Genomic DNA, 11,601 nt, shown 5'->3' on the forward strand with positions numbered 1-11,601 from the left:
GAGAGAGAGGGAAGCAAGCTCCCTGCTGAGCAGAGAGCCCGACACGGGACTCGATCCCAGGACCCTGAGATCATGACCTGAGCCAAAGGCAGCGGCTTAACCCACTGAGCCACCCAGGTGCCCCAAGGGTATTATGGACATTTTAACAATATTTGTTCTTCCGTAAGCTTGGAATGACTTTCCGTTGGTTTGTATTTTCCATTTCTTTCATCAGTGTTTTATAGTTTTCAGAATACAGGTCTTTCACTGCTTTGATTAAGTTTATTCCTTTATATCTTATTGTTTTTGGTACAATTATAAATGGGATTGTTTTCATAATTTCACTCTCTGCTGGTTCATTATTGCTATATAGGAAAACTGATTTCTATACATTAATTTTGTACCTTGCCGCTTTGATGAATTCATTTATTAGTTCTAGCAGTTTTTTGGTGGAGTAGTTTGGGTTTTCTATACATAGTGTCATGTCATCTACAAACAGTGGAAGTTCTACTTCTTCCTTACCAGTTTGGATGCCTTTTATTTCTTTTTGTTGTGTTGTTTCTGTGGCTAGGATTTCTAGTACTATTTTGAATAAAAGTGGTGAGAGTGGACATCCCTGTCTTGCTCCCGATCATAGGAGAAAAGTGCTCCGTTCTTCCCCATTATGGATGATGTTAGCTGTGGGTTTTTCATAGATGGCCTTTATACCAGCAGTTGGGTGGCTCCGTTGGTTAAGCGGCTGCCTCCAAGCGGGTCACGATTCCAGGTCCTGGGATCAAGCCCCACATCAGACTTTCTGCTCAGTGGGGAGCCTGCTTCTCCCTTTCCCTCTGCCTCTCCCTCTGCTTGTGTGCGCTCTCACACTCTCTGTGTCAAATAAATAAATAAAATCTTTTTAAAAATTGCTTTTATTGTATTGAAAGTATGTTCTCTCTAAACCTCCTTTGTTAAGGATTTTTTTAAATCATGAATGAATGTTGTAGTTTGTCGGAAGCTTTTGCTGCATCTATTGAAATGATCATATGGTTTTTATCCTTTCTCTTATTGATGTAATAATGTATCACATTGATTGGTGTGCAAATATTGAGCTATCCTTGCATCCCAGGAGTAAATCTAACTTGATTGTGCTGAAAGGTTTTTTTTTTAATGTGTTGTTGAATTTGGTTTTATAGCATTTTGTTGAGCATATTTGCATCTTTGTTCATCAGAGATACTGTCCTGTAGTTCTCTCTCTCTCTCTTTTCGGTGGTTTCTTTTTCTGGTTTTGGAATCAGGATAATGCTGGCCTCATGGAATAAATTTGGAACTTTTCCTTCCTTTTCTATTGTTTGGAATAGTTTGAGAAGAATAGTTTTAACTATTCTAATGAGCTTTCTCATTCTTGAAGGAATAGTCTCATTTAGGTGATGAACCTTATTATTCATTCCTGAGCTCCTCATGGTTTACTCTCAAAGCTTTGTGATTGTCCACATGGTCTTTTATGTTCTTACTGATTTCCAGTAATTGAGGGTGTGCCTGTATTTGTCAGTGTCCCAAAGGGAAGGATCTCAGTCAGCACTAAATGCAGACTAATTAGAAGCCACACACTCAGGGAACGTTTTCCTTTCTTTTTAAAAAATTTTAGTCTAGGGAGCCTACATGGCTCAGAGGATTAAGCCTCTGCCTTCGGTTCAGGTCGTGATCTCAGGGTCCTGGGATCGAGTCCCGTGTCAGGTTCTCTGCTCAGTGGGGGCCCTGCTTCCCTCTCTCTCTCTCTCTCTCTGTCTGCCTCTCTGCCTACTTGTGATCTCTCTCTCTCTGTGTCAAATAAATAAATAAATAAAATCTTTAAAACAAAAAAACCCAAAAAAAACAAAAAAAAAATTTTAAATAAAAAAATTTGAGTCTCAGATAAAGTATAGAAACCCTCATCGTTATAAAAGTGTGTAATCATTGATCAGAACTGATTAGTCTTTCATACACATTACCCCTTGCCATATCTCATTCATCCATTGACGAGTTCTCACTTATCCATGGTCACCTTTATATACACACACACACACACACACACACGTGCACACACATGCACACACATTGCTAACTCTTACTGTTTTAATTTAATTTTCCTTCTCAGAACTACAAAAATTGTACATCAGGTAGCCTGGAAGGCCTCTGATGCTTAGATCTGGATATTTTCATCCTTGATCCACTTCCTTTTAAATCAAGCATAAAGATTTTGTTCACTTGTCAGAGAGAGTGAGAGAGAGAGCACATGCAGGGAGAGCAGCAGACAGAAGCATGTAAATATACTTCCTTCAACAGAAGACTGGAAGATGTGTATTTCTGTGTGTTGCCTCTGCACATCCAACCCTGGGGGGACAGGCAGTTAAGAACTGTTTGTTTGCTACCATCCCACTGAGTCCATGAAAACAAGCCCCACTGGCCACTAGTGCCAGGTTTCAAGAGATATGTCCTCTACGTGGCAGCTACAAAAACCAGGGTGGCAGACATGTTCATAAACTGCTTTCTCAAAGACAGTGGCAATCTAGAATGAGGCAAAGAGAAAGCACAAAGATGGTGCCTGCTGGCCTTCCTGGTTTCTGGAGGGGATGGCAATTTGTGCCTAGACAGGTATTAAAGTAAGAGCCTGCCCCTCAGGCCACAGCTATTAAGATAAGCTAATAGGCCTCTTCATTAAAAGATTGTTTTGGGGCACCTGGGTGGCTCAGTGGGCTAAGCCTCTGTCTTCGGCTCAGGTCATGGTCTCAGGGTCCTGGGATCAAGCCCCGCAGCAGGGTCTCTGCTCGTCAGTCAGGGAGCCTGCATCTCCCTCTTTCTCTGTTTGCCTCTCTGCTTACTTGTGATCTCTGTCTGTCAAATAAATAAATAAAATCTAAAAATAAAATAAAATAAAAGATTGTTTCAATCTGCTGCATCTGTGCTGTGCAGTGGAGGGATACCTGGTTAAGAACTGTTTTTCTCTTTGTTACAAATATAAGCCCACAAATATAAGCCCCATTAAGGGGCTTCATCTGGGCAGTAAATCCAAAAACTGGGGCATCAAACATGTGAACGAGCTCCTTTCTGGGAGACATTGATGACCTGGAGTGAGGCAGAGAGAGAACAGGAAGATACACCTACACCAGAACTGTATTAAATGAGAAGCCTACCCCTCAAGCCGAAACTTTTAAGGTAAGGAAATAGTTTCTTTTGTGAACTGGGCTTGTTTCAGTCTGCTGCCTCTGCACTGGGCCCTGTGGAAGCAAGCCATAGTGAGACGCCAGAAATCTTTTAAGAACTGTCTATTAGTTCACCAAAGACTGTGGATCTTATAGATGCAAGTCCCATTGGCTTTCAAAGGTAGATGCTTTGGGAATCCACTTCTCAGATGGAAGTCTTAAGAGTTGCTGTACCAGCCATGGGGTCCAAACCCTTCATTCCTCAGAGAGAAGCTGTGAGTTGTGAGTTCCCTCCCAGTTGTGTGTCACTGTGCCAGGATTGAGGTTTATGGTGAGATTGTATGTGAGGCTTTCCTACTCACTTCTGTGTGGGTTTTTTCTCATTTTCCTGATGTGTAAGAGTCACTCAACTACTTTGTGGATTTCTGTCAGAGGGAGTTGTCCTTTAATAGCTAAACATTCAGTGTGTCTGTTAAAGAGGTGAGTTCAGGATTCTCCTGTGGACTCTTATAAGAAATTCTGCATCAACAGTGTTTTTGATAGCACAGATAATGCTATTATGTGGGAAAACATGGCTATCAGTGATTGACTTGAGAAATGATTCAGGAATGTTGATCTCATCGAGAGTTTTAAGAGTAACTTAACCAATTTATTTCATTCATATATTCCTCATAATGTTTGCACAAGAATTTTGTATTACAGTCTATATCTAATTAAGTATAAATGACTGTTTTGCTAGGTATGAAATTGAGCTTCCAAGTGATTATAAAGGGTGTGTTATAGTTTTTAATTGGCCATCTTGTTTCTTTTTTTGTGGCACCTTAACTAATGATTTGTCTTACAGTGGATATATCTTAAGATTTGATGAAATATGGTACATACCTTAAACGTGTTAATAAATTATTTCATTTGATCCTTATATTAATACTGGAAGATAAGATGGACATTATTTTTTACATAAGGCAAGTGAATCTCAGGTAATTTCATTTTCTTATAGGTGAGGCTGTATTGTGTTTTTTTTTTTTTAAAGATTTTATTTATTTATTTGACAGAGAGAAATCACAAGTAGGCAGAGAGGCAGGCAGAGAGAGAGAGAGAGAGAGGAGGAAGCAGGCTCTCTGCTGAGCAGAGAGCCCGATGCGGGACTTGATCCCGGGACCCCGAGATCATGACCTGAGCCAAAGGCAGCGGCTTAACCCACTGAGCCACCCAGGTGCCCCGAGGCTGTATTGTGTTTTATAGACTTTTGAACTCAACCTAATAAAATGGTTCAGTAACTTGATTTTTATAATGTTAAGCCACAAAATTATAGCATTTTTACAATTGCAGAGATCATGTAACATAATGATACTTTTTTGAAAGTGTGATGTTATAAATGGAAGATGACTGGTGGTTAAGCATAGGGAGATTTATGTGTGAAGTTAGGGAATACTCAGATATGGGAGAAATTTCTGGAAAGGAAACAAAGGATCAAACCTATAAGAAATGTGGTGGTATGGAAAATATCTCTAATCTAATTGCAGTGCATTTATGGCATTTGCTATCATGTTATAGTAACAACATATATCTTGTTGTTTAGATCTTCAAAGGTGGCTCATTTTCACCTAGATATTATGCCCATAGTCAACTACAGTTCTTGCTTCCAAGAAAAAGTCAGGTTCTTGCTTCCAAGCTAAAGAAACCAACTGTGGAAGGATTGATCATTAGTTTACAAATCAGTAAGAAGGTTGGAGAACAAACAAGGCTCAAAACATGAGAAAGGCCAAGAGGATCTAGGCAGCCCAGAACACCTAGCTGCCCAGAGTCTGGGGAAACCAGTATTTTGATCTTCTCGTTTCCTCCTGTCAAGAGTCATACATTGTTGAATTTCCAAATTTAGATCCTTGGCAGCCAGAAGTAGTACATGTACACTTGATTATTAAGGATTATGCCATATATATTTTGTTTAAATATGATTGAGTAGAACATTTAAAATGTACATTTAATAGGGCCATTTTTAGCTATAAGGAATTGTTTTATTATTATTATGTTGGGTCCCCCAATAATGGGTCCGTGATTAAAGGAGTGAGACTGATATAAAACGAAGGTCAAGCAAAGCTTTATTTTGCGCCAAGCATCAAGAATCAAACCGACCATCAAACAGACCCGTCAGGGCCGCCCCTTACAGAGAGGACGACCCCTCTCTGTTTCACAGACTAGCTTTTATAGAGCAAAGGCCATGTGGTTAGGCCTGGCCATGCACAGGTGGCCAATGAAGTTGTAACAGACAGAGAAAGCTGCAAAGCCATCCTAGGTGACCAATTGAATTACAATTTACCCTTGTATACATTTGAACCAGCCTATCACCTTGGTCAGAATTGGCACCCAAAAGGTGCCCAAAGGGCAGGGCCCATATTCCTTGGTAGCTAGGAGACAGTATGTGCCCCCACTGATTGAATACCTCTACCTGGCCTGACCCCCCCTTGTATTTGGGCTTTTTTTTTTTTTTTTTTTAACCTGGGACTGGTTTCCAGGACTTGTTTTTAAGTAAGTTCCCCTGGTGGGGGGCGGGGGGGGGGGAGTGTCAATTTAAGTTTAAGTTTTACTGCATAAACAACAAAATGGCAATTCAATGGGGGTGGGGCTGCTCTGGCTAAATAGGCCCTTACAATTACTTTTCTTTTAAAGAGTGCTATTAAGTACTGGAAAACCTGAAAAACGTTTCTAGAACTACAGTGTTCATCCTGCTACGGGCATGGTCATTTTATTAATTCCTTCCTTGCTTAAAGTTAAAATATACAGAGGTATTTCCACTCCCCCCCAAGGCTTACTCCAAAACTAAATCAATTTTATTGTGAAATACAATACATTTCACCTTATTTGCTGGAGTTCACTTATAAAACCAGGTATGGCTATGGGTGGCAGAGTAATTTTTACAAATTCCTCAGTTATACCATTCTCTATCCAGTGTGACTTGACTTCCATCTCTGAATTCAGTCTTGAGGTGGCTACCATATAGCTTATCTACATATTTACTTATGTTTTGCTTAGTGCAAAGGTAATGAATGAATATTTTAAAATATGTAACATTATGGAAATACAGAACAAAGAATGATCAGTCCCCATAATCCTACCCTCAGGGATAATTACTACTGACAGTTTGGTAGACCTTAAACCAGACTGCCTGGTTTCCATTTCAGGTGGCCATCCTAGATGAGTTATTGAGCTTCCCACTGCCGCAGCTTCCTCTTTCCAGAGTAATAGTACTGATCTGTAAGGTTTCACGAGGCTTTAATAAGAAGTGTTCATGAGGTTTACTAACATATCGTAAGTGCTTGATAAATGCTAATTTGTGTATTTGTGTTAGTCAAGTTAGACTAGATTGTATTGCAATAACAAATAATCTACCCAAATCTCAGTGGCTTAACATAACAAAAATTTATTTCTTGCTAATGCTGGGTTTCTTAAACAGATTGGCAGGGTATTTTCTCCATGCAGTCACTCACAGGCCCATGGTAGTGGAGGTTCTACCATGTTGTCGATACGCTTTGCAATACGTGGGGCTTTTAGTCACCACAGCAATGAAAAGAGACTATAAAATCACACTGGATTTTTTTACTGCCTCAGCCTATAATTGACATACCCCACTTCCACTTATAATTTACTAGTCAAAACTAGTAGTCATAGCCCTGCCCTGCTTCAGGTAATTTGTGGACATGTGGAATGTGGAGCGCAGAATATTTGGTAAGTGGTACTACCTCTGTCAAGTCCACTTTTTTTCTCCCTAGTATGGTAGGTTATCCAAATTGTGTTGTAATTTTTTTATTAACATATAATATAACATATAATTATTATATGTAATTATATAATTAACATATAATGTTTTAGGGGTACAGGTCTGTGATTCATCAGTCTTAGAAAATTCACAGCATTCACCATAGTACATACCCTCACCAATGTCCATCACCCTGCTACCCCCACCTTCCACTCCCCCACTACCCCGGCAACCCTCAGTTTGTTTCCCGAGATTAAGAGTCTCTTATGGTTTGTCTATCTCTCTGGTTTTGTCTTCATTTTTTCCTCCCTTCCCCTCTAATCCTCTGTCTTATTCCTCAAATTCCTCATATCAGTGAGATCATATGATAATGTCTTTCTCTGATTGACTTATTTTGGTTAGCATAATAACCTCTACTTCCATCCCTGTCATTGCAAATGGCAAGATTTGGGTTTTTTTTTTTTTTTTACAGCTGCATAATATTCCTTTGTGTGTATACACACACAGACACAGACACACACACATTTTATATATATACCACATCTTCTTTATCCATTCATCGGTTGATGGACATCTAGACTATTTCCATAGTTTGGCTATTGTGGACAGTGCTGCTATAAACATTGGGGTGCACGTGCCCCCTCAGATCACTACATTTGTATCTTTGGGGTAAATACCCAGTAGTGCAACTGCTGGGTCATAGGGTAGTTCTATTTTCAACTTTTTGAGGAACCTCCATACTTTTTTCCAGAGTGTTTGCACCAGCTTGCATTCCCACCAACAGTGTAGGAGGGTTCCTCTTTCTTTACATCCTCATCAATATCTGTCATTTCCTGACTTGTTAATTTTAGCCATTCTGACTGATGTGAGGTGGTATCTCACTGTGGTTTTGATTTGTATTTCCTTGATACCAAGTAATGTTGAGCAGTTTTTCATGTGTTTGTTGGCCATTTGGATGTCTTCTTTGCAGAAATGTCTGTTCATGTCTTCAGCCCATTTCTTGATTGGTTTATTTGTTCTTTGGTTTTGAGTTTGATAAGCCTTGATAGATTTTGGATACTAGCCCTTTATCTGATATGTGATTTAGAAATGTCTTCTCCCATTCTGTCTGTTGTCTTTTGGTTTTGTTGACTGTTTCCTTTGCTGTGCAAAAGCTTTTGATCTTGATGAAGTCACAATAGTTAATTTTTGCCCTTGCTTCCTTTGCCATTAGCGATGTTTTAGGAAAAAGTTGCTGTGGCTTAGGTCGAAGAGGTTGCTCCCTGTGTTCTTTTCAAGGATTTTGATGGATTTCTGCCTCACATTGAGGTCTTTCATCCATTTTGAGTCTATTTTTGTGCATGGTGTAAGGAAATGGTCCAGTTTTATTCTTCTGCATGTGGCTGTCCAATTTTCCCAACACCATTTGTTGAAGAGACTGTCTTTTTTCCATTGGACATTCTTTACTGCTTTGTCAAAGATAAGTTGGCCATAGAGTTGAGGGTCCATTTGTGGGCTCTCTATTCTGTTACATTGATCTATGTGTCTGTTTTTGTGCCAGTACCATACTGTCTTGATGATTACAATTTTCTAATAGAGCTTGAAGTTGAGAATTGTAATGCCACCATCTTTTGTTTTGTTTTGTTTTGTTTTGTTTTTTCAATACTCCTATGGCTATTCAGGGTCTTTTCTGGTTCCATACAAATTTTAGGATTATTTGTTCCATTTCTTTGAGAAAAATTGATGGTATTTTGATAGAGATTGCATTAAATGTGTAGATTGCTTTAGTAGCATTGACATTTTCACAATATTTGTTCTTCCAGTCCATGAGCATGGAATATTTTTCTATTTCTCTGTGTCTTCCTCAATTTCTTTCATGAGTATTCTGTATTTATCCAAGTACAGATTCTTTGTCTCTTTAATTAGATTTATTGCTAGGTATCTTATGGTTTTGTGTCCCATTGTAGATGGGATCAACTCCTTAATTTCTCTTTCCTCTATCTTATTATTGGTGTATAGAAATGCAACTGATTTCTGTGCATTTATTTCATATCCTAACACTTTACTGAATTCCTGTATGTGTTCTAGGAGTTTTGGGGTTGAGTCTTTTGGGTTTTCCACATAAAATATCATATCATCTGCAAAGAGTGAGAGTTTGACTACTTCTTTGCTGATTCGGATGCCTTTTATTTCTTTTTGTGGTCTGATTGCTGAGGCTAGGACTTCTGTTATATGTTGAATAGCAGTGGTCGTAGTGGACATCCCTGCCATGTTCCTGACTTTAGGGGAAAAGCTCTCAGTTTTTTCCCATTGAAAATTATATTTGCTGTGTGTTTTTCATAGATGGCTTTTATGATATTGAGGTATGTACCCTCTATCCCTACACTTTGAAGAGTTTTGATCAAGAAAAGATGTTGTACTTTGTCAAATGCTTTTTCTGCATCTGTCATCTATTGAGAGTATCATATGGTTCTTGTTCTTTCTTTTATTAACATATTGTATCACATTGATTGATTTGCAGATTTTGAACCAACCTTGTAGTCAGGAATAAATCCCACTTGGTCATGGTGAATCATCTTTTTTTAATTTTTATTTTTATTTTTTTTCATGTAATACAAAAACTTTATTACCAACAAAGGGACGCATGAGTTAGGATGAATTTTGCCCACAGTAAATTCACAAATACTGGTGAATAATCTTTTTAATATACTGTTGGAGCCTATTGGCTAGTTTTTTGGTGAGAATTTTTGCATCCATTTCATCAGGGATATTGGTCTGTAATTCTCTTTTTTGATGGGGTCTTTGTGTGGCTGTGGGATCAAGGTAATGCTTGCCTCATAAAATGAGTTAGGAAGTTTTCCTTCCATTTTGATTTTTTGGAATGGTTTCAGGAGACTAGGTATTAATTCTTCCTTAAATGTTGGTAGAATTCCCCTGGGAAGCCATCTGGCCCTGGGTTCTTCTTTGTTGGGAGATTTTTGGTTACTGCTTCAATTTCCTTTACCAAAAAGAAAAGAGAAAGGACCAAAATTAATAAAATGATGAATGAAAGAGAGATCACAACCAACACCCAACACTGGTTTGGGTTTGTTCAGTTTTTCTATTTCTTCCTGGTTCAGTTTTGGTAGTTTATACGTCTCTAGGAATGCATCCATTTCTTCCAGATTGTCTAATTTGCTAGCATCTAGTTGCTCATAATATGTTCTTATGATTGTTTTTATTTCTTTGGTGTTGGTTGTGATCTCTCTTTCATTCATCATTTTATTAATTTTGGTCCTTTCTCTTTTCTTTTTGGTAAGTCTGGCCAGGGTTTTAACAATTTATTAATTCTTTCAAAGAATAAGCTCCTTGTTTCGTCAAACTTTTCTACTGTTCTTTTGGTTTCTTCATTGTTCTTCATTGATTTCTGGTCTGATCTTTATTATTTCTCTTTTCCTGCTGGGTTTAGGCTTTTTTTGCTGCTCTTTGTCCAGCTCCTTTAGGTGTAGGGTTAAGTTATGTATTTGAGACCTTTCCTTTTCTTGAGAAAGCCTTATATTGCTATATACTTTCCTCTCAGGATCACATTTGCTGCATCCCAAGATTTTGAGCAGTTGTGTGTACATTTTCATTTGTTTCCATAAATTTTTAAAATTTGTCATTAATTTCGTGGTTGACCCATTCATTCTTTAGTAGGATGCCCTTTAGCCTCCATGTATTTGAGTTCTTTCCAACTTTCCTCTTGTAATTCAGTTTGAGTTTTAAAGCATTGTGGTCTGAAAATACACAGGGAATGATCCCAAAAGATTGGGATCATTCCCAATCAGGTTGAGACCTGATTTGTGACCCAGGATGTGATCTATTCTGGAGAATATTCCTTGTACACTAGAGAAGAATGTATATTCTGTTGTTTTGGGATGGAATGTTCTGAATATATCCATGATGTCCATCTGGTCCAGTTTGTCATTTAAAGCTTTTATTTCCTTATTGATCTTTTGCTTAGATGATCTGTCCATTTCAGTGAGGGGAGTGTTAAAGTCTCCTACTATTATTGCATTATTGTAATGTGTTTCTTTGATTCTCTTATTAATTGGCTTATGTAATTGGCTGCTCCTATGTTAGGGGCATAGATAACATTGTTAGATCTTCTTGTTGGGCAGACTCTCTCTTTCTTCCTCATTTCTTATTTTAGTCTTTGGTTTAAAATCTAACTTGTCTGACATAAGGATTGCCACCCCAACTTTCTTTTGATGTCCATTAGCATGGTAAGTTGTTTTCCACCCCCTCACTTTAAATCTGGAGGTGTCTTTGGCTCTAAAAATGAGTTTCTTACAGACAGCATATCAATGGGTCTTGCTTTTTTTTAATCCATTCTTTTACCCTGGTTCTTTTGATTGAGGAATTTAGCCCACTTACATTAAGGGTAACTATTGAAAGATATGAATTTAGTCTCATTATATTGCCTATAAGGTGACTGTTACTGCATATTATCTCTATTCCTTTCTGGTCTGTTACTTTCAGGCTTTCTTTTTGCTTAGAGGACCCTTTTCAATATTTCCTGTAGGGCTGGTTTGGTGTTTGCAAATTCTTTTAGTTTTTGTTTGTCCTGGAAGTCTTTTTATCTCTCCTTCTATTTTCAGTGACAGCCTAGCTGGATATCGTATTCCTGGCTGCATGTTTTTCTCATTTAGTGCCATTATGCCAACCCTTTCTGGCCTTCCCAGTCTCTGTGGATGGGTTTGATCCCAATCT

The 11,601-nt window shown here is 38.3% G+C and overlaps 1 non-coding gene across 1 annotated transcript; it reads right to left on the reverse strand.

Annotated features, from left to right (window-relative positions):
- Window positions 1-2,086: 2,086 nt before the first annotated feature.
- Window positions 2,087-2,165, reverse strand: LOC123390582. Its single transcript, XR_006605129.1, has one exon. It is a non-coding gene; the product is annotated as a small nucleolar RNA U2-19 (small nucleolar RNA).
- Window positions 2,166-11,601: the final 9,436 nt, after the last annotated feature.

Source organism: Mustela putorius, unplaced genomic scaffold (assembly GCF_011764305.1).
Source record: "Mustela putorius furo isolate JIRA1106 unplaced genomic scaffold, ASM1176430v1.1 tig00000129_pilon_pilon_pilon, whole genome shotgun sequence".
Taxonomy (NCBI): Eukaryota; Metazoa; Chordata; class Mammalia; order Carnivora; family Mustelidae; genus Mustela; species Mustela putorius.